Raw genomic sequence first — 25265 nt, 5'->3', positions numbered from 1 at the left:
ACCTTGTTACACATTTCACCCTAAGGGCTACCTGGGGGTTGCAGTACCAGCACAACACTGTTGTACAAATGGGTTGATATGCATGGGATTCCCTCTGAGTTTTGGCAAGTGTGTGTATGTGTGCATGTGCGTATATTTGTATTATACAGCATTCTGAGGCCACATTCTCCTAATACAATACACCTTGCCATACAGTATTGGGGTAGTGATGTTGCTGACCATAGGAGAACCATAACAATGCATCACCCTACTATCAATGTAGCATGTGCATTAGATGCATATCCCTATAGTAGCACTCTTGGGATAGAAAAGGGTTGTATTGCAGTCCAGGTCAATGTGTGATGGTGAGTATGTCAGAGTGTTATCATGGGTTTCAGTGCATACAATATCCACTGTGAGGTGTGGGTGCTGGGTATACTGTCTTTACACCATGGTACCCCCAGTACATGTCCCATGTTCCACTGTATAGAAACCACTGTCATCATCAACCATACAGGTAACTAACACTATCCAGCCTAGTTATGCATGTGCTGTGTGCAACTAATCTGTAACAGAATGGACACACTGACAAGGTAGTTAGAACTGATAAGCCCAGGACTCTCAGATGTGTATATGGCTGTTATGTATTTGTCAATGTGTATATGACAGCATGTCACATTATGTATTGTCCATAAACAACCAGTACATCCCCCATTACCAAACTCTACAGGCCTGGGGATGTTCTTCACGTAACATGTAACCTGGAACACACCTCATCCTAAAAGCTGTGTGTTGTGTGCAATTAAGGCCACACACATCAGTAGCACTACATACCTAGGTAGGGGTTCTAGTCCCAGTGTTACCAAGTAAGAGTGTGTGTGTGTGTGTGTGTGTGTGTGTGTGTGTGTGTGTGTGTGTGTGTGTGTGTGTGTGTGTGTGTGTGCGAAGGAATCTACTTCTGTTTGCAGAATATACATGTCCTAGGAGGTCATCATCCGAGAACTGCCTGGCAAATGCTAGCATTTCACAGGTATCATCTTGTTGAAATACATTCCATCACAACTAGTGGTAGATGTGTAAATGCCCTCTTCCCCACTTTATAGGTGTGCAGCAATGCAGGGGTTGTCATATATAGTTGGGTGTGGCTCTTGTGGACACAACCACCATCATTGCAGTTACTGTTGAGTGTACCCCTCCCCCACTTAGCTGGCTGTAATACTGTACAGTTCATGTTAGCATGTTAAGTAGTTGTCTATCAGACTAGCTGCGGTTCTACAGCACCTCTCACCTTCCAAAGGGTAGGGCTCTGCCACCCACACCAGCACACCTATGTTTACCGAGTTAAGGATTGCACTACATTGGGGAAGGGGACATATACCCTGCCAGTACCATTGTCAATGACATTAAACCAGCAGACTGCTTATTTCCCAATGTGTTGTGCCTGTTCTGTTTTGGTGGAATTACATAGGTTAAAATGGGTTCCTTGTACAGGTATATACATCCATGTGTACAGTATTCTCTGTGTATTGCACCAACACCAAAGCATCTGTGTGTGTTATACACAAACATGTGGCATGTACCACCCAATACACTTACCATTGTCCTCTGTAGAAGGACTAATGACATCAGCCACCATGCACTCACCTGTATACACCACCCCCAGACCTATCAGCCATGTGGCACATGCGGTAACTGTTATACAGACCTGTGACATGTGTTCACCTGTACGCAGGATATGGCACAGCCAAGGTGTCACAACAGTGCCATTCCCCTTGTAGGATACAACAGCAGACCATCATCCTGCTGACACATGGACACCTACAACACAAATGGAATACATTATGGAGATCACAATCACTCAGTGTTAATAACAGCTATAATGCATCATGGCTGGACAGTTACACTTCCTGACATGCAAGCATTAAACTTTACTGCTGACAACATGTTACACAGCATTACATTGATACACCATAGTACAGTCACCCTGTGCATCAGAACCATATTAGCCTGTCCCTGCATCAATGTTATGGATGACAGGGATGTGGCACAGGTATCATCATATGCACAGGGTATGTTCATGACCTTGACTGTGTGCAGATACAGCCATTCCTAGCAAGCTTTGTGCTTCAGTGTACTGTTGTGTTTCAGGATGATCCCCCCATCCTCAGCCTTTTTGCAGATGCTTGACATGTGTGTCATTTTGCAGTGTCCCAAACTCTGAACACCATGTGTACCAGACTATTCCCTGCTAATGAATGGCAAACATACAGGTGTACACTGGCACCAGCAAGGTAAAGATGGGGATGGTGGGCCTGAGGTGGGGAGAGGTGTTGTTTGTGCAGCACATGTATCTTAATTGATACAGACTGTAAGTTTCCAACATGGTCTTGGTACACCAGTACACATTGCAATGAATGCCTTTGGGGGACTTTTGCTGTGATGCATACACTAACTGTAGAGTGGCCTGGCTGATGTTTCCTGTGGTACAACTGTTCCATCTGATTACCATAACCCATGGGCCATACTTCTGCAGAGTCCAGGCAATTGCTGACACAGGTACTGCACAGCCAGTACTTGCTAGACATTCCTGCAACTCCCTCAGTGTTGCAGTATGTTACTAGGCAGCCTGTATGATCAGCTTGCAACATGTGTCGTCATCTGTCTTGGATGGTCATCTGTTTATTTTCTACATTAATCCTGTCCCATACATCCTCGCCACATAAATGACTGTCTTCACTGCTTGCATGGTATATGCAATGGTGAGGTAAGGCTACATGTCCAACTCCTGGATGCTACCTGTTCGGTATAGAATCCATTGCATGGCTTGTAAGATGTGTGCAAGCCATGACTGCCTCTATATATATATATATATATATATATATATATATATATATATATATATATATATATATATATATATATATATATATAGTGTGCATCCAAACATCAGGTCCACACTCTCTAACACTCTTTCCTGCTCGGCTGCACTGTTCTGCCTTGCTACAACACAGACAGGTGTCACATGTGGACACAGCATAACATTAGGGGGGTATATATAGGGACAGATTGCAGGCAAGCCTATTACACACCTATAACGTTTGTGCATGCTACATTACATATTAACTTGACTGTCCAGCAAGTGGTGGGCTCTGACACTCTTGTGTCTATCATAACGACATTACTTCCACCACCAACTATTGGCCACACTTATATACATGTCTTGCAGTACACAACACACACTATGATGGCTTACACCTTGTCATTCACTGCTGATATGCACACTTGACAGGTATGGTTCACTGCCCACAGGGACAGACACTATTGTCCATAGCAGTTGTTCAGCAGGACATCATTACAACTTCTGATGGCACACATAAATCATTCCACATCATCTATCCCATTATTATAGACCAAGTGCTACATTCAATTACATGCATACATTCTTCATATACCTGTTGTAGGATTGCCGTCTCCTCTGGATACAGTTTGCTGTGTTCCCTTGGTTAAATTGGGATGTATGTAGGTTCAGTTGTTGAACAACTTTTTATTTACTGGAAGTTTGTTTGTTTGTTAGTATGTTTGTTTTATCTCTCTCTCTCTTTCTCTCTCTCTCTCTCTCTCTCTCTCTCTGTCTGTCTCTCTCCACTACACGGATTGAGCTGCTTTGAATAGATTGCAGCATGGATTTTGTAGGTGGTGCACATCATCAGGTGATGGCCTCTTCACCAATCAGTGTCCACCACTTGCTACCTGCATGCAGCATGCTGTGCAGTACTTCCAATTACCACTGTCATGGCAACCCACTACTATAAATTACTAAATCATATTGGCATTGTCCCTTTACCTTTCCTGTATGTAGTACATCCTTCCTGTGTGTGGACAGCAGTGTTACAGACAGCAGGTAGCAATACCTCTTACAAGAGGACTTGCAGATACAGGCCAACTACATATTTGTATAAGGTTCCAGACCTACAGACAGTGTGAGTAGTGTTGTTATATGCATTGTATACCACTAGTGTTACAGGGTTTGTGTGTACATACTACTTTATCATAGAATGCAGTCTGTCTGCATAGCTCTCAACTGTGGGCATATCCACCTGATGGCCAGAGGATTGGCAGTTATGTTTTTTTCTGTCCACCACACAGATCTTGTCTCAGATATATCACTGACATTCTGTCTGTTTTGTGCTATCAGTACATGGCTAAATCCATTTGTGTTTCTGACTTCATATTCCTGAATAAGGGCATGTTGCAGCCAATCCAGTAACACCAGCAACTATCTAAGTGTACAACAACAATATTGCAAACATGGCCCTGTGTTCTGGCCTCTGACCTCCACCTATATACCAGGCTTTGTCCATATGTCATGCAGTAAGAGGTTGTTAAGTAATGGCCTATGATTATGTCATGCTGCCATTTCTGCCATTATTCCAGTGATGTTGTGGTCCCCACACTTTTTGTGGGGTAGGGTCCATATATATGTGGGCTACAGCTGGACAAAACGTGTGTGTTCTTGGACAGTCCAGAGGTCAGTGTATGTAACACTGTTATATGCCCCTGTAAGTCATTCTATGAGGGAGTGGTATGCACTATATATAACCTAGGCTTTTGCAACATGTGAGGGACATCACTAGCAAGACCCCTTAAGGTATATGGCTGTAAATTTTCATACACTTCACCTTGGGAACATTGGTGGGCTAGTGCTTACTGTCTTACAGACTGTTCTGTTTGTCAGTGCGATAGTGATGTTTTAAGTTAAGCATTATGTAACAGATACATCTTCATTGTGACAACTTAATTCTTTTCCCCCTAGGGGTTGAGTATAGAGTGTAATTGGAGGCTGCTGAACTACATCTGCATTACTTACTGTTGATTAAGTCTTATCTTCTGGGCCAGTGTGTCTTTACTGTTGTACTACTTGAAGGGCTTGGCCTGGACAGCAACATATGTTATGCTTTCGGATTACTGTATAAAATGTTTTGCTTGAGAGTTGCATTACTCAGTTAGTATGTATTTCAAACACCTAACAGCTATATGACATAGCATATGTAACTGAAATAGTACACAAATAAACATTTCTTATGTATGCAACCTGTGTGTGGTGTCATATCCTTTGACTTCTCTGTGGGTATATGTTTCATGCAATAATTGTTTTTTGTATGAGAGAATCAAGCATTGTCCATTTTAAAAGGTGGTAACTGTAGGAGTACTGGCTGTTCAAAATGCTGTGCACCCTCTAAATATGCATCTTCCTATACATATCTATATGTGGTAATATATGTATATGTGTGTGTATGTGTACATACATACATACATACATACACATATATATATATATGTATATATATATATGTGTGTGTGTGTGTGTGTGTGTGTGTATGTATATATATATATATATATATATATATATATATATATATATATATATATATATATATATATATGGGTTTACTTCATTTGCCCTAACTTCCGATTGACCGACACCCATTTGCCCAACCCCATTTGACCAAAATTTAATTTGACAGAAATTTCATTTGAATGACACTTCATTTGACCGACAAGTATTATTGACAAGTAAATGGGATATGCCCCCTTCCCCACTGTAGTGCGAACCTGGAGTTAGAATATATAGTTAGGGGGTGTGGGGGGTGTGGGAGGTGTGGGGGGCAAAGCCCCCCACTTACTTTTGTTTTACTAAGCAATATTAAAGTGCCCCCCACACCCACCCTAACTATGTATTCTAACTCCAGGGTCGCACTACAGTGGGGAAGGGGGCATATCCCATTTACTTGCCAATAATACTTGGTCAAATGAAGTGTCGGTCAAATGAAATTTCGGTCAAATGAAATTTCAGTCAAATGGGGTCAGTCGGAAGTTAGGGCAAATGAAGTAGATCCATATATATATATATATATATATATATATATATATATATATATATATATATATATGTATCTGCATATATGTGTGTGTGTGTGTGTGTGTGTGTGTGTGTGTGTGTGTGTGTGTGTGTGCATGTGTGTGTGTATGTATCATTGTAATGTTTACTGCTTCCACATTGCACATTCCCTATGGTAGACCTACTGTTCTCCATGATATCTTATTAATACTATCATGACATTGTACAGGTGGAATGGATTACTGTCAACTTCTTGTGGCTATGTTGGGTAGGGTCCTGGGTATGAGACTTGCAAGTGTTGATATTCTGTTGCAAGGTAGATGTGTTTGGCTGTGGAGGAGGGGATGATATCAATAATTACAAGAGGTACTTAAATTGGGCCCCTTCACCCCTATTAACGTTGCCTTTGGATATATATGTATTTGTTGTTTCCTCTTATATAGCTATAGATATATATATATATATATATATATATATATATATATATATATATAAATATATGTATATACACACATATATAAATATATATATATATATATATATATATATATATATATATATATATATATATATATATATATATATATATATATATATATATATATATATATATATATATCTATATATATATATATATATATATATATATATATATATATATATATATATATATATATATATATATATATGTATATATATATATTTATATAGACATATATATGTAGACATATATATATATACATATATAAGTACATTTCCTCTACTGTTGAATGACTGTGCTGGATGATATGTTTGAGAAAACATCTGAGTTATCTATATCTGATGTGACTTAGTGGTAAAGCACTTTGGCTGTGCTGTGCAGGAGCCTGTGTTTGAGACTTGCAAAGGTTATTTTGTTGCTGGGCAGAACAAGGACTGTTGGATACAGAGTGATTAAGGCACTTTTAAGCTTTTGTAAGTGGGTTTCCGCGAGTTTGCGTGATGGTATGCAACGCTAACTTCCTGTTAATTATGCTTACAGAGAGTTAGCTTCAAAAGTGCTTATTCTTTGTGCGCATTGCTTACCCCCATGCAAACAGGATTAGACCTGCTTAGTGCTTCTTAAAAGTGTTTACTCCCGCTTAGCCCTGTGCTAATTTCTTTAAAAGAAAAGAAAAAAGAGTGATAGAAAGTGGTGAAAAAGGGGCACAAAGAGGGAAAGACAGTAGTGAAAATAGCTAGGAATGTGCAGGACGGGTGTAGGGAAAGTTCGTAGCTGCCCATTTCTTCTACAGCAACAGCTGTGCATATACACTAATTTGGAGGTAGATTTGGATACTCAAACCCCTGAGAGAAAGGTGAGGGCAACAATAATATGCTGTAAAGCCAATTAGACCAGATTATATGTGTCCAGTGGACACGTGTGCGAAATGGACAGCTTTGTATGGGGCAAGAATTTTCTGTGGAACAGATTGACCTTTTTTTTTAAGGTGAGAGTGGAATGTTGGGGAAGGATAGTAGCTTTATTTGGGGAGGTAGGTTGGGTAGGATGACAGACAAGATAGACAAGACAGCATACAGTGGTGGTATATGACACATGTTGGGGGTAAACACCTTGGATGGGGAGGGTTGCTTGGAATTCAGAAGCCCATGAGCCCCCAAATGGAATCAGTGGGACTGAGGTTCCCACCCATGGACAGTCACCACTGCACCTTCACAGCCCCAGAGGTGGCTATGCTGTGGGCTAGGTCGGAGGGGCAGGTTGACCCACTAAATGCACCACATGGCCCTCAAGCTGGCATAGCTTATTTCTGAATGCCCTGTGGAGCTCGCTACACACCAGACCTCGGACCTGACGATGGGTGACAGTTTCCTGTCTGTGCCCACTCCCGGGGGGGGCACCATCTCCTGAGGCGGTTCCACCCGAAGGTGGTGCAGGACCAGCAGAAGAAGAGGTCCCAGGGTGAGCTGCAGATGTGCTGGTGCCCAGTGCCATGGCCAGATGAGGTGGGAGAGGTGGGTCTGCTGGGACCGGCCTTCCCAAACGTGCTATGGTGTTTCAATTTTAAAACATATGTGGGTTAGTAATAGTCAAAACATTCCAGGATTAGGTATAACAGCATGAATAGTTATTCCCATTCACCCAAAAGTCCAGATATGGAACAGTTACATAGCAAACAGAACACATGCATATATGGAACCACAGTAGCCATTACAACAGCATGCAAGTTACATTGATGGCAGCATGCCACCAATGTGGGAGTATTTCAACATGGCACATGTATATAAACAAATTCAATATTTATCAAACAATAGGACATATGCCCCAGCAGTAGATTTAATTGTACACATACTCATTGAGTTGTGTATTTAGATTATTGTTGCAGATGTGGTGGGGGGGAATGTCAATTAACAACTTGTATATCCCTGTAGTTCTCAATACTTTCTTAGTCACTGCTGTAATCTGTACCTTACAAGTATTATTGCTCTACCTTATGGTCTTTGTTTAGACAGTGGTATGTTTGTAGACAGCTATATATGTGAACTGTGTTTTACCTGCAGTATACACCTCTTACCTGGTATACCTGTGTAGGTATTGTTTGTTCAAACTACCTGACTGTTTCTACTCATATTCGCAGATTCCAGGTTGATGTTATGCACATACCTCTCAATCTCTTATTGCACATACACTGGTCAAGGCTTGGCAACATGCAGGTGAAACTGGGACATATTTGGACAATTGCCCTCATAAATTTTTGGTGAGTTGCTACAATGACAGGTTGGTTTTCATGTACATTTTCTGAATATTTACAGGTTTGACAGTCAGTTATATGTCATTAAATGCTGCCTAAATGTCACAGATCATCACACTGATTTGCCAGGGAGACAGGGTAAAAGGCAGTGAATATGGGACAATTATCTAGACATTTTGAACAAATCTGTACAGCTGAGGGTATGATTCTGCATACAGCTTACTACCACTCCCAGAATTCGAACCATGGCTGTGTCTACTAAAAATAAAACAGTGTACATCACAGTTGAGTGTGCTATTTAGATATTGTGGTGTATCTCTTCACTGATTTCTGTCTATAAGTCTCCAGTGATTTTAAAATCTGGCCTTGTAATTACAACACTCTTATACAGGAATTCCTAGACAGTTTTATTGTGTAGCACAGTGTGGGTGACAGTGATGAGTAATACATTATTATTCAGAGAAACTGCAACACTAGCAAAGCCACACAATACCAGACTAATCAGTACCAGTCCAGGATTTCAATCTTTTATTTCCAGGCACAGGTTTCTTATCTGCCAGACCTGTGGAGGGAATGTTTGTTAACACTACCTGAATGTTGCCACACATATTACCAGATTACATGTTATTATTATGCACATACGTCTCACTCTGTTACTGCACACACTCTGGTCATAGCTTCACATCATGGGGGTAGAGATGGGACATACTTTGCATATTACTCTCATAACGTTTTGCTGAGTTGATAGTGACAGGTTTGTTCTTATAGATATATTTCTGATGGTTATGATGTCTGATAATCAGTTGTATGTCATTATTTGCTGCCTAAACTTCTGGGACAGTCCCACTGATTTGCCAAGGGAACAGGATGACAGGCAGGAAATGTAAGCCAATTATCTGAATTTTCTGACAAAATCTGTACAGTTGAGGGGAATGATTCTGCATACAGCTTACTACCACCCCCAGGATTCAAACCATGGCTGTGTGTGCTAAAAATACAACAGTTTAGGTCTCAGTTGAGTGTGCTACTTGGATTTTGTTGTGCATCTTTTCACGGTTTTCTGTCTAAGTATCCCTCAGTTGTACAATATGACCTTGTTATTACAACAGTCATATACAGACATTCCTACACATTTTATTTATGTAGCACAGTGTGGGTAACAGTGTTTACTACAGCAGTACTATTAAGAGAATGCAACACTACATTATCATATGATACTAGATTAAACACAAGCAGTCCAGGAGTTAGACCTTTATTGCCAGGCTGCAACCTTTTTACTTACATACAACCTATATGAGAGTCTTCCTGCCATATTGTCTGGTTTATTCAGCACATCCCATACACAATACAGGTTTTATACTGACAATTAGCTTTCTACTACTTTTAGATTTATTTCTTATGACAGTACATGCAAGATTATTACTAACCTGCCTCACGATGCAGCCTCTGCAGCCTACATGCATGGGTTTCCTGATTCACATCCCACTCTGCTGTCGCTGTCAAAGATATAAGAGGAATATTTAGCCATACCAATCCATAATATACATAATCTGGCAATTATTAAACAGGTAGTAGGATGAGTACTTACACACTGCTGGGACATCACCCTGCCTAGCTTCTTGGATCCAGTGATCCAAGAGCTCCCCCTTCCTTTATTTCAGGTTGGCATAGTGATGCCTGACCCGCTTACCAGTTCAAGGGATGCCAGTGGCACTGTTGAGGTCACGGGTGAGATGGTCCCAGGCTTTCGCTTTTTTATATTGGGAACCCTGGTACTGGCCCTGCAGCAGTCTCTCTTCATGGTCTTTTACCAGGATTCCTGCCATGACTTGGACTCCTGGATACCCCAGCACTGCGCTCTGAAGTGCAGTCCTTCCCTGACACCAGCCATTGTGCCTACAGGAGGAAACTGCAACCAGTTATGAGATGTATTCCCACCTGCGGGATTAAAAAAGAGCCAATTTCCTTCCCTTTGCCATGATTGGACAGTTTTGAAAATGCTAAGCTATGGGCAAACCTGCTAACCTAAGGATGGCATTGCTTAAAGGGGCATACCACTAGGCAAATCAATTTAACTGGGCTACGCATTGCCTACACCTGGTAAGCAGAGGTGTGCAATGCTTAGCATTGTTTATTTCTAAATTTGCACAGTATTTGTTGTTTGGTATTGATTTATCATTCGTTACATGTTATATATTTTGTTAGCATCTGTGATTCATTTGTACGTACACTGTATGGGGCACTTGTGTTATTGGGGGATTTCACCACTTTATTACAATGGCACCTCACATTTGAACTTAATGCACTCCAGTTCACATATATATGTTATTTAGTAGGTTATACAACATAAAACTGTTTATAGATTCCTTTCACATGTAAATTGTGTTTTTGCTATAGTGAGGATCTATTTGCGTATACCTCAATTTCATTTACAGCAATGATGGCTTACTGGTTAACTGCTGTGACTATAGTGTACAGGGTCCTGGGTTCAAGACCTGTAAGGGCTGTTTATTTTGTTGTTGGGTAGAACAGGGGCTGTTGAATACAGAGTGATTAAGGCACTTTTAAGCAGTTGTAAGTGGGTTTGTGCAGGTTTGCATGATGGTAAGCAATGCTAACTTCCAATTACAGTTTCTTATACTCAGCCTCTAAATTACTTATCTTGTGTAGGCATTGCTTACCCTCACACAAACAGGCTTAAACTGGCTTACTACTGCTTAAAAGTGGTTACTCCTGCTTACCCCCACACTAATTTAGAAAGAAAAGAAACATGGGTCTTGGATAAGTGGTAGATTTGGACACTTTATACATTTTTTACACTATTTGCTGTATGGCATGGATTTATCATTCATTACACATTATAACTTTGTTTAGTATCCCTGAATCATGTGTACGTATACTGTATGGGGTACTTGTGTTTATCTGTGGATTTTACCACATTATTACAATGACACCTCACATCTGCACTTAATGCAGTACTCCAGTTCACAAATATATCTTATTTAGTCAGTTATACAGCAAAAAAAGTTTTCATGAATTGCTTTCACATGGAAAATGGAATTTACTATAGTGATGATCAAACCGGAAATGACTGCTCATAAAGCGAGCACTCTGACCACTACACTATGCAGTACTGCTTCTACTCCATGTGTCTTGCTATTTATCTTCTTGTACTATTTAGGCTACAGTATGTGTAGCTAAGCAATGGGCAAACCCGTGCAGCTACAGTTAAATTTAATTTGTTTGATAAAAAAAAATTCTAGTGTTATTTTCTCTAGGAAGGGGCAAGTTTCACTTATTGCTGTGGATTTCTGCATGCATCTTCACATTTAGCAGACATAATAGCATGTTTAATTTGCTATGAGCGTAGGGTTTTCCTGGGAAGTGGGGCTTTGACCTTTACAATGGCTGTGGGTGTGTTTTCTCCTGCAACATGGGCATATGAAGAAGTGGCAACCCCCCCATACCTCTCAACCTCGTCATGCAAACTATTTGAACAAAGCTTGACAAAATGAGGTACAACTGGGGACATATTTTAAATATTGCTCTTATAAACTTAAGAAAGTTGCTAGAGTAACAGGATTTGTTTTAATACAAATTTTCAGATGGACTTGATGTCTAAAACTCAAATGAATGCCATTATTTAACGACTTCAATCCTGAGATTATCCCAGTGATTTGCCAAGAAAAAAAGAGGAGCAGACCAAAAGTATGAGCCAAAAATCTGGACATTCTGTGAAGATCTGTACAGTTGAGAGGTATGCAACCCCCTATGAGCGTTCTCGCTCATTCTAATTGCCGAACCGCAATTCTTGACTATGGGGGGTGTGTATATTGTGAGAGCTCTGCTCTCAGACAAACCTTCTGCACTTGTCCACGCTCCATGTCCACATAGGAGCAGAGGCAGCATGCCTTCATAACTATGCATGGCGTGCTGCCGTGCTGCTCTTAAATGGTCATTTCCATGCCGGAATAAGCTATTCCTGCACGGAACCTTACTGAATCCAGGGGATTGTTGCAAGCATCTCCTTATAGCAATATCCAGCAATAATTTTCAAAATGGTGTGTGCAGTCTTTGTGATTAAAACAGACTATAAACAATAGTGGTGCCTCTAACAAAGTTTCAGAGGACTATCATATCAGGAGCATCAAAAAAGTACCATGAAAGGATTTTTAGCAATAAATTTTATTGCATTTTACCAGAAGAGCAAAAATAGCAAGTAAACCCAAAACACAACTCTGTGAAACCTTAAAGCTGATAAATGATACATAAAAGATATATCAGTGTACATTTATGTACATTACTATATGCTCTGAAGTCAGGTTTATAACTGCCTAACAATGTACTAACTAGGCCAATGCTATCATAGCACTGTAGTAACAGTAGGACCTAGTATATCTGAAGGCATTCAAAATGATTTACTGTCAGGAAGTTTCTCTGAGAATTTAACAAATATATGCAAGTGTTTCAAAGATTTCAAAATATTCTGAGATGAAATTTTCACTTGTTGCACGAGGGGATATTTCTGCACAACCAGGTTTTTACAACATAGTGCTTAATTATCAGAGACATGGTAAACACAATAAAAGTTGACAGACTCATTTTTTACCCGATGTTTTGATGTCAGGTGTAGTAAGGCAGTTTTATATTACTATAGTTACTAAGAGTTTTGCTTACCCGACTTTCTGCTTGTCCCAGATCTCTTGCATAATACGATGAGCATATAGGAAAGTATGCTGCTGTATGCAATGCTACTTAATGAAACTGTGAGTTTTTCAAACATCCCTAGTATCACGAAACAGGGCTACATATGCTCCTAAACTACATGTATTTGCATTTACAAACAAAAACATTTAATTTACAGTTATATCTGTTGGTAAGTTTAAAATAATTTGTGTTTGCATAGAAATAGTGCTTCACAGAGTAGCCATTTGAAACACAGATACCTGCTTTAGCGAATCCTGTAATCCTGAGACTGAATAGCTGAAAAACAGATATACATAAATTAAGTCCAAGACGAATATTTCTCGGAATATTCCCTTATCTCAGAAGCATGGCAGTGTTTATACATCTGGGGGTTAAGGGCTTTTCCCATGCAAAAAAAAAAATAGTTTAACGAAGAAGAGTAGCGTTCAATATTAGAACTTTTCCTGCATTTTTGGAAGTTTTTTTTTTTTTCAGCCCACTAGTACTCAGATGACACATGTATCACTTTGTAAATAAATTGATTCTCCATTGCAGTTAGGTCTTTTACATAATGCCCCTGACTGCCTACAGTATTATTTCTACATGTTGACATGCTGACACCATTTATTAGTTACTAGAAGCTGTTAACTTTATTAAGTTTGAGTCCTTTTTAAATTAATTGCTCAGGCTGTTTTCAAGTGCTGGAATATTCTACCTACTGTAGACTCTGTGAAGAGTGCTGTTGTGGATGGTGCAGCAGTTGCTAGAACAACAAGGGTATGGTCATGTACATGTGCCACTACAGCCATCACTACTTAAACAACAGTAGGAAGTGGTTGTATCTTAGAGTCTAAGTGTTTACTGTGTTGTGTTTTTGATAGCTTTGTTGAAGTTTTTATATTAGGGACTTGTGTGAATTACGTGGCATATTACTTCTTATAGCTGATTGTGAGATGTGGTATTAATTGCTTAAACACACTTTTCTAACTTCTTCAGAGTGAACACATTTGATAATTATTATTGCTAGTCTGATTTTAGTGTCATGATGTAACCACTGAGCCCAAACATCAACGTAACCACTGGGGCCAAACATCAACATACTTGTGATTACCAAACATTATGCTCATCCTTATAAGTTGTCCTTGTTCCTATGACTGGTTGACTTGCACTTTAATCTTGCTGCACCATGGTAACATGAGACAACTTTGTGACCAGTTGTACTATAGAGTACCTGGTAAATATGGATGGCAGTGGAGACTCTGAACAGGTCTTCTTACAGTTCCACAAATAAAGGGGTACTTTGATTAATCTCTAACTGACAGCGGGTAATGTTTAGCTCTACATATTAAAATTTAAACCATTGATCTCCAAGATATGTATAAAGTGGTAGAGATCATTGACACATGATGTCAGCCATTAAACTTTAATCTTCATGTCTATGCCTAAATCTAACCAGTGCCAGTTTGAACCTAATAGGAATCGTTTAATTATACTGGGTTGGTATGATTCTTTAGCTAAGTTGACCTTGACCTTGAATTAATTTGGCATGGTTTGATTTTGTGCTCAGCCTGGCATACATTATAAAAGTATTGGTGTGACTGGACTTATTCAAAAAAATTTCCTGTCAACCTGGACCATACCTCAAAACTGTCCAGATTTTCAATGAATGTCTAGATTTTTTACTCCTATTTTTGGCCTATGCCTCACAAAATGTGTGTTTTTCTGGTAAGCCAGTGAAAATTGAAGCCATTAAATAATGACAAAGATTTGAATTTCGGGATTTATAACCTTCAGAAAAATAGATGTAAATCAAAGCCTAATGTTCTACCAACTTTCTAAGTTTATAAGAGCAATATTTAAAATCTGTCCCTATTTTTCGGTCCTGGTTCCCCCATTAATATTATCTCTGTCCAGATTTCTTGTACTATGAGGTTGAGAGCTATGGCCTTGACACCTATAGTTTCTTTCTTTCCATGGCAATACAAAGTATCATGAAAGCTTATTTTAATTTTCTTCTATGCTCTATGCCTTTGCACTAGAATAAACACCTGCTGGTATTCTTTCAAGCATCCACTCAGAGGTCTGCAGTTTAATTAACACTGGTCCCACATCACTCCACTCTTATTCTTATTAACTTCTGGATATACTTTATGTCTTGTTGTCCTCATGCCTCATGCAAACTGGCCTCAGTGTACTGCCATTAGTGTTATGGCTCAGTAATTCTCTATGAACTTGGTCAAGTAAGTACTTTGCTTGGTTGTGGCATGGTCACATGACTGAGGTAAATATATGCTAAAAAAAACTATGAACTAAAACCAAAAAATGTCAAAGCAAGGCTCTGTACACAAAATTTAGCATTTTTGTTTTTCATTCTGCATTAATCAGAATAGAATTTCATCAGAAAAGATAAAATGTAGATCCACCACAAGAATTTAAGAACTGCATATAAAACATGTGATACATACAGCCAATGAAAAATAAAATCGATGATGACATAAGCATGACATTTCCCTGAAAATTAAAGTAACAAGACTAGAAGGAAACTACAATAAGTTAAAAGCATATATTGACAAAAATAACTTTTAAATATGATTAATCCTTAATCCTTGTAAAAAGTATTTAATGTTGCTTCATATTAACATGGGCTTCTATCTACCCTCAGTCTGATCTGACATCTGCTGTCCTCACATTCTAAATGAACTTTGTATGCACCAGTAAAGCAGTCAGAATTAACTGAATCAATTACACTAAAGAAAAACGTCTTAAACTCCCAGCAAATAGCAGCATGTTTGGCTAATGCATTTTGTGGACATTTTTCCTAATAGCCAAAGCATGCTCATAAATCCATTTGTTCAAACATCTGACAGACTTGCTAATATAAAATGCATTACATGAATCACAGACAGCTGCATTAACTACATTTTTTGAAATGCAGCTGAAACATCTCCTTGGCCAAACCACAACTCTAAAGTGTTGAAAACAGTATGCTGAGGGTGAATTACTAATGAACGTACATTGCTTACAAAAACCACAGATGTAGGTACCTAAGGTGACCTTCCTTGTGGGTACAATTTCAGGACAGGAATTATTATGTTCAAACATAGATTTAAAATTAACAGCTTTCTTAAAGGTAAACCTAGATTTGTCACCCAAGACTGTATACAAGTCTATATTTCCCAAAATGACCTTCTAGTTTTCTTGTATTATGTTCTTAATCAACCACAACTCATTACAAATTGGAATAGGAAAAGCCAAACAAAAACTTTCTTTGGAGACTTCAGGAGAGACATTAGTGGCCTGACTAGCAGAAATATTTAAATATTGTCTATTAGAAATAGGACAGGCGTTGGATGTCCATAGTGTCAAAACCTCATTTTTGATGGCATCTAACCAGTCCAAATTATAAGCCTTGTCAATGAAAAAAGCCTTTTACTTGATTAACTGTTGAAAAAAATGTGAACTCATCCATGGTGACTCTAGTCAGTTTGATCATCTGCCCTTTGACTGCCTATCTTTTCATGTGGGAGGGGTGTAAACTATCCTTGTGAATGTAGTGGTTAATAAAGGTCTCATTACGAAAGACCTTGCTCACAAAAGAATGAGATGTGGTGTCATATGAAATACTTAGGTCAAGGAAGTCCAAAATATCACCAAAACTACTGATGGTAAACCGCAAAAAATCAGTGCTCTTGTTGATGTTTTCCACAAAGCACTTAAATGTATCTAGAGTTCCACTCCACAGAAAAAAGCGATCATCTATGTACCTCCTGTGGAATAATTTTTTTCTGCTAAAGGATGCCTCATCAGAAATGTTTCTGCCTACATAGCCATGACCAAGTTTGTGAAAACAGGAGCAATCCTTGCCCCCATGGCTACTCCTGATGTTTGTTTGTAGAGTTTTTCAAGAAAACTGAAGTAGTTATTATCAAGGACCAAGTCCATAAGGAAGAAATCATGTGGATTTTGTCTACCCAAAAGGTGATGTGGGTTGCCAAATATTCCCTTAAAAACTCTGCTTCATCCTCTTGCAGAATACAGGTGTGCAGGGAGGCCACATCTAGCAAGACAAAATAAAAATTATAGTCACCAACAGGAAAATCATTCAGGAGCTCCAGGAGGTGCCCGGAGTCCTGCAAGTAGTATTGTGAACTCTGTACTAGTGAGTTTAAGATGTAGTTCAAAAAATGGAAATTAGATCAGTCTTTGAGTATGCTGCTGATACAATTGACCTGGAAGGAGATTTATTCCAGTCCTTATGGACTTTGGTATCCCCAAACAATGTGCCATTTTGGGAAAATCCACTTGATGATAGGTGTAGATGTCCATGTCCAGTTGGCCATGACTGTATAAATCGAAAAGTGTGTGATCAACAGTGGAAAAACTCACAATGGTTTCCCTGGAAACCTCTCTGTAACTTGATTCATCCATAAGCAAATTCTGAATCTCACAGTTGTAGTCATTGTTATTCATAAAGAGCAGCATCCCCCCCTCGTTCAACTTTATGATCCTTAAATTTATATTATTAGTCCTTTCAGTGGCACTCAGGTTGTGATTTCTGGGTCTTGAAGCTAAACTGGCCCTCAGCTCATCCTCACAGACTTTGCTGAATGCTTCAAGGTTGCCACTGAGTGTATGATTAAATTTACTTTGTATTCATAAATGATCAGGCATGGGATCTGGCAGTAAAACATCATCCATAATGTATTGCAAATTTAGATTCCTTATATATAACTTGAAATCAATAAACAACTTAGTAATGTTAACCGAGTTCCTTTGAATGAATATAAGTCCTTTTTGTAAAACAGAGACACGCACTGAGTCCAAAGGAATTTCACTAAGGTTCAATACTTTTTTATATTCTATATTTTCCTTTTGTTCTTCCACCTTCCTTTGCCTTTCATTTGTTTGTTGGCTAGCCACTTTGGTGTCCTTATTTACCCTAAAGGGTGCACTAAAAAAGGACCTGGTGAACTGAAGTGCATTACTATTTGTACTAGGAGGAACAGCGGAAGAATTGTCAGGCACACCTCCATCCGAACTGCAGTGCCAGAAGCCAATCAGAAGGCAAAACTGAAGTGGTAGTGTTACTGCTACCCCCACTCTGTTGTGTGGACACAACAGGGCTTTTTAACAGATATGCTGTCCCTGCAGAATAGGATGCAAAATCCCTTTTAAGCGTACCCTGTTTTCTTTGTACTATAGATGCTCTCAAGCAGTCAGCTTTAGCTGCAATTCTGGAACACAGTGTCCTGAGAGAAAGAAAACTATCTGAACTTTTAATTTTAGCAGCAAGTTGTTCAATCTGAGTACTATACCTTCCAATTTCATTTTTATAACGTTTGACCAACGTTTTCATCAGTGTTAATTCAGTATTGTTAAACAGTGAAAGCAATTCAGTGTAAAGAGCATCCCCTTCTTTGAAACAGTTAGGGAATTTAAAAACCCTTAGGCCTTGTGGAATGAGCAAAACTGTCAGATGTTTGGACAAACGGATTTATGAGCATGCTTTGGCTATTAGGAGAAATGACCACAAAAGAGCATTAGCCAAACATGTTGCTGTTTGCAGGTCTCAATGAAACAATCAACATTAAATGCTTTTTACAAGCACTAAGGATTTAATGGTATTTAAAAGTTATTTTTGTCAATATATGCTTTTAACTTATTGCAGTTGCTTTTTAGTCTTATTTTAAATTTTCCGGGAAATGTCATGTTCATGACATCGTCGATTTTATTTCTCATTGACTGTATGTATCACATGTTTTATGTGCAGTTCTTTAAATTCTTGTGGTGGATCTACATTTTACATTTTTTGATTAAGTTCAGTTCTGATTAAAGTAGTGTGAAAGCACTAAATCTTGTGTCCAGATCCTTGCCTTGACATTGCTTGGTTTAGTTTGTTTTGTTTTTGGAATGCTGCTGCAATTTCTATGAGGTAAACATATCTTGGACAGTAACTTCCTCAGACAAACTGGTGATCATCTCTTCACATTTGTTAACGCTTTCTATATCTCTGCATGTTTTCTTACATTACTGATTACATGCTTAAAAATAGTAATGTTAGATGGAATGTTAGCTAGTATTAAACATTTCCAACAGAAGGAGTCAGTAAGACAAACAAAACAGAAAGTAAATGTATGCCTAAAGAACAAAATGGAAGTTAGGTCTCTGATGATATTGCAAAGTGCAGAGCAGGAGAACGTGCCTCGCACATGATGAGGTTAAGTTTCTAATGCAGTTATGAACAGACTATTGAACTGTGGGGGCAGGTATAAAATATTATCCTTTACTGGTTTATAATTTGTAAACATTTTTTTGAAGTTTAAGGACATTATTCCTAATGTCTAGTGATGATATGACATAAGTTACTTAGATGTAACAAGAGGATGAATCAATATGTAAAAGTATGCAAATGATTTTCAGACCGGTGAGATACAGCTTTAGGGTGGTATATATAGTTGCTTGCACAAATGTGATAGAGGTATTCCTGATGCATATGAATGATTGCAGAAAAGACCAATTCATAGAGGCCAGTTATGCTAACGTGCAAGGCCTGAAAAATAATGAAATGCAAATGAGAAGTATTGTAAAGCATAGTATGCTAATAAGGTGGTTTTGCAATCCGTAGTCTGTCATCCTTGCAGTATGCACATCCATTGTTAAATGTGTTGCTTCGCCTTTGATATTCAAGTTACAATGAAATTACAAAGCGTGACCTTGTTTGACCAAGTATGCACAAGCAACTTCCCAGACAAGCAAATGAACTGCTTTCTCCAGCAGCTCCTTCATTAGTTTGTATTAAGTATGCACATGCACTAAAATGACACACTAAAGTATCTTGCAGAGCGATAATTTCAACAGTCTGATCATGTATGCACAAGCACTTCCCTGACACAAAGATATATTATTTCCCCCAGAAACCCCTTCAGTAGCATATCCTAGTATGCACAAGCACCGAAATGAAACGTTCACCCTAGTGACCCTTTCAGTAACATATCCCAATATGCATAAGCACCAGAATGAAATATTTACCCAAGCAACCCCCTCCAGTAAAGAATTTCAAGTATGCAGAAGTAAGCTTACCTCACGTCTGTATTCTGACTGAAACCTGCTGCTTTCTGGCATAACTGCAGGGCTATTTATATGCTTTGTATGTAAATGAGTTCATTATCGATTCATGTTTATGAATCAAACTCATGCACATATGTGTAAAGCCCCTTAACAGTGTAGCAGCTATCCCATTATCACTTTTGCATTAATCACATTACGTATTTCCAATAGGGGACATGTTCACAAAACGTCCTTCTCTTTTCTGCAGTCATCCTTAAAGTCCAAAATTTGTATAAACTCAAATGGCCACTCCATGCAGATTACCGGTCTGAGTATGTGAAGCCTCAGACTATGAGTACCACCCTTAATATTTTGTTGAACCACTTGTGTCTTTCGGCTTTTCCCTCTTAGGGGTCGCCACAGCGGAACTCCAGTCCACTAATGATTGTCAGTAGATTTTTTACTTGCTGAGTTGCCAGCCCTGATGCACAACCTTCAACTAAGGTACACCTATTCACGCATGTCCCCACACAGAAGACGCTTTAGCTGAGAATCGAACAGGACAAAGTCTTACTGTGAGGCGACAACACTACCACAGCACCACCACCGCAATCAAAGCTCAAAGAGAGGAAGTCAGAGCAAGCAATACTATATCATGTTTCGCCAAACAGTATGTAGGGTTGGAGTGCTCTCTGCAGCTATAAATGTAGAAAAAATAAATGTAAATACAAAACAGATTACATTTGCAGGTGTCAAAAATTGGTCTGCATTTATAATTTGTAAAAACACAAGGGCAAATAAAAAACAAAACAGCAGCTAATTCTCTCAAATACTGTGTTTTTCCTACTGTGACTAAATGACTCAGTTAATTAGAAGCTGTATTTTATTGCCTCAATGCCATTTAGACCCTGGTTGTACTGCAATTTTACTTTGTTCTCTAAAAAATAAACTTAGGTAAATTTAAAACTTCTAGTTTAAACAGAAAGATTTATATTGCTTCGCAAATCATGTTTTGCATGTACACATATGGTATGATCGTCTTTCCTTTTTTTTAAGATTTTATTAAAAAATATTGCCAACAGTCATTGATACTAGGATGTCTCCTAGCAACCATCAAAAAATGTTACTTTCTTTCCTTCATACTCTGGAATATTTGACTTTAAAATCGTATTTTTCTTATGCTGGAATTACTTTAATTTCTTAAATAAAGTATTAGCACAATATGAAAAGTGTTATTATAAGACACAATCATAAATAGAGGTGAACTTATATTCTGTTCTTAAAACTAGTTTGACAGTGCATTGTCACTTTAAGAAAATAAATACAAATCATGATTTGAAGGAAGAAAAGTCACGATTCACAAGGGTATACCTCATTCTTAAATGCCTTTGCATCACGCAGATCTACTCAGCTGACAGCAGAAAGCAGTACATATTAATTAGCTTGATTTCAGCATGCTGCTTTAATAGTACATAATGTAGCATACCTCCCCATTCTGGTATATAGCAATTGCAAATGTCACACTGTGCAATATGTGTAAAATGCACCTTTGTGATAAAAAAAGTCCTGCCATAAAGAGCAGTCAGAAGAGACTGGCACTTATAGTTAGTCCCTGCTTTGTAGTTAGTCTCTGCTTTGTTCACTGAAATCTGAAAACAAAAACATGCATAACCTACCATGAGATGTAGATAAAAGAGGAAAAGTCATTAAAGAGATGTGCAAAGGACAAGTCAGTGAAGACCCTAACTGAAAACAGAACCATTTTCACAGAGATTTGCAAAGCAATATTAATCACGGCATCACAGGAGATATGTGTAAGCATATAGGTTACTTTTTTTTTGCCCGTATTTAGTCAATAGCTGATGGGAACCCTTTTTTCTTATTGTTTCATACAGAAATGTGTTGGTAGAACTGCAAATGTTTACTGTTCATCAAAGCTTCCACTTGCTGTAAGATGCATTTCTTTATACATGTGTTACTCGTCCCTTTTGTTTTACCAGGATAAATGTCTTGCTGGATTCTATAAAAAACAATGTAACATCACTTCAGATATGTTCACTAATCACCCATCAGGTGAAATTCTATTTACCTGAAGACATCTGATGTTACTGAGTTACTGTTTGAAAAAAAAAATCCCAGCAAAGTGGTAAATGTAAATGTTAACATATATGAACAAACTAACAATTTCTTGTCATTGAGCAGTGCAGTTAAGAATTTATTTTATACAGCTGAAGCTTTGAGAATTATGTTTTAATTCTACACCCTGTGTTTGCAAGAAAAGCATATATGTATTCTAGCAAACCGATGCAGTCAGAAGAGTGGATGTTATGAATTCTTTAAATTTTTCTAGCTGGCACGATTTTATGGCTGTTGCCTTTAAAGGCAACTAGATTAATTCAACACAAGTGTTGACTTCTGATGGAATAAAAACAGGCATTTATAATCACAAATATTGATGTAAGCATCCAAACTGCTATTGCAACTTGTGTGGAGCATACTAAAACATTGTTTTTTTTGGTTGTCTCTTTCATTTAGCATACAAGAACTTTATTCTGTTTGATGAAGGTATCTCAAAATGAATAGAAATGCTGAATAAACTTTAATATATATTTCTCAATAATGCAGATGATACTGAATTATTCTTTCTAGTTACTACAGCTGTTGTGCAAGAGCTTTATAAATACTTTTAGTTCTCATATATGAAATTATTTGACAAACTTTTGTGTACTTTATGGAGATTTGTAATTGTTTTCTTCTTAGTTGTACCCAAAAAGAAATATTGGTCAGTGTGGTTATCCAATTGAACAAAATGTAAGTAAATAAATACTTTAGCATGAACTCTCCTGTAAAGTATCATGCATTCAGTCATTCTCCAGTCACCATCACAATAACATTGAGTTGTTGGGACCCATAGCTTATCTATGAACAGTGGGCACAAAGCAGAGACAATAAATATTAATGTAATGCTGGTCTATCACAGACCAAAGCTTAGTCTTCTTTTGATAATTTTAGATAAAGCAGACAAATTATTAAATTGCATTTTCAGTAGTGTCTTTTATGGAGTCAGACCCAATATTAGTATACTGGGGTAAGGGGTCCTCAAGAGATCTTTTACTAAAACAGTATTGAAAACTGAATCGCATAGCCATAAAGCAAATTACAGCATTCTACAGTCATATAAATTCAGTCAGGTACATGGGTTCCTTACACTAGATCAAATTTTCACTAATTCAAAATAGTGCATGGAATGCTCACTGCAGCGAAAGTGCACTTAATCAAGAGTGCACTTACGTGAAGTTCAGTACAACGAACAGGTGTTGTACTGAACTTCTGTGCAGTACTCATGGACCTTAGGGATAGGGCACGGGTCATAGTAAGGGGATAGCCCATAGGGCTATCCCCTTACCATGACCCGTGCCCTAACCCTAAGTTCCGTGATGACTGCAGCACAGTGAAGGACATAGCAACGTCCTTCACTATGGTGCGATAGTCATGAACCTTAGGGTTAGGGTAAGAGGATAGCTTTACTAACTATCCCCTTACCCTAACCTGTGCCCTAACCCTAAGGTCCATGACTATCGCATCATAGTGGAGGACATAGCTTGTTTTTATGTTCTCCACTGTGCTGCAGTGTTTTCGGTGAAGTGCACTTACACAAAAGTTCACTTTTGTTAAAGTGAACTTTCGCAGAAGTGAGGCTTCCTATTACAAGTTCGAAGTAGTGAACTTTTGTTCTTGTAATAGGAATCCCAGGAACATATAGCAAAACTGAGAGATATGGGATGAATACATTAAATTCAGATATCCTATAAAAAGGTGATGGTTTTGATATAAATATTTCTGCATTTGGATGTCAGATGATGTGAAAAATAACTTCCAACAAAGTCTCCAAGTGTCTAGTATTTATGCATACAAGAATGATATGGTTGAAAAATACCCAACTGCTTTCACTGTACATTATTTGAGAGATTATCTATATTTAATGAAGTATTTAAACATTTATAATCCCTGTCACAAAATGTTGAATGAAGACTAATACATTTCTGTGACAAATGTAAAAGAGTTATACCACTACTGGATTATTTTAGAAACATTAATATCATTGTTCATAATGCTTATATAGTCAACAGCTAATGACTGTTTTTTCTCATCAACTACTTAACTTGCAGCAGTCTCTCAGTTTTTGAAGATCTTAAAGTAAATCTTTGGTTCAATGGAAGATCTATGGATAGGGGAATATCAGACAGATATGTTGAACAACATAAAACATCTTTATGAAAGTCATCTATATCATAGCAAGACTTTAAATTCCTTACTAGATTGAATCCTAGTATCAGACCTTAGTAAATCCACCATGACAGGTAAATTGCCACACTGTCAGTGACCATCTCCCAGTATAAGTAACCAGACACCTCACACATTCATTCAAACAACATTTTTATAAAACAGCCTGCATCCCGTCCAAGTTTAACCCCGAAATATTCACCAATACCCTATCATCTATTAATTGGAGCATCTCAAAAATCCTTCCTTTAGACAATGCTACAAATGAATTCAGTGCCACTTTCCTAAATATCCTCTATATCCTTGCATCCCCTAGAAGAGGAGACTAAAACAAATAATGCAATTTGGCTATCTGAAAAGAATAGAATGCTAAGGTAAGATAGAGAAAAAGTGTGGAAAGAATGGCAAAAGTATAAAATGACACAATATCCTGAACATTTCAGAATGCTCTGCAACAGTACTGAAAAACGAATAAATGAAGACATAAAATATATTATAACAACTTTTAGAACAATAGTAATAACACCCCTAAACAGCTCTGTTTACCCATTAAAGAAATATTACATCCTGGCCAAAAACTGAACAATAATCCCTCTCCAAATAACTCATCATTTAAAACTGTAATAGTGTTTAACCTT

Source organism: Protopterus annectens, chromosome 10.part0 (genome assembly GCF_019279795.1).
Source record: "Protopterus annectens isolate FY-2018-M chromosome 10.part0, PAN1.0, whole genome shotgun sequence".
In the NCBI taxonomy this organism is placed as follows: Eukaryota; Metazoa; Chordata; order Ceratodontiformes; family Protopteridae; genus Protopterus; species Protopterus annectens.
This window is presented reverse-complemented; position numbering follows the sequence as displayed.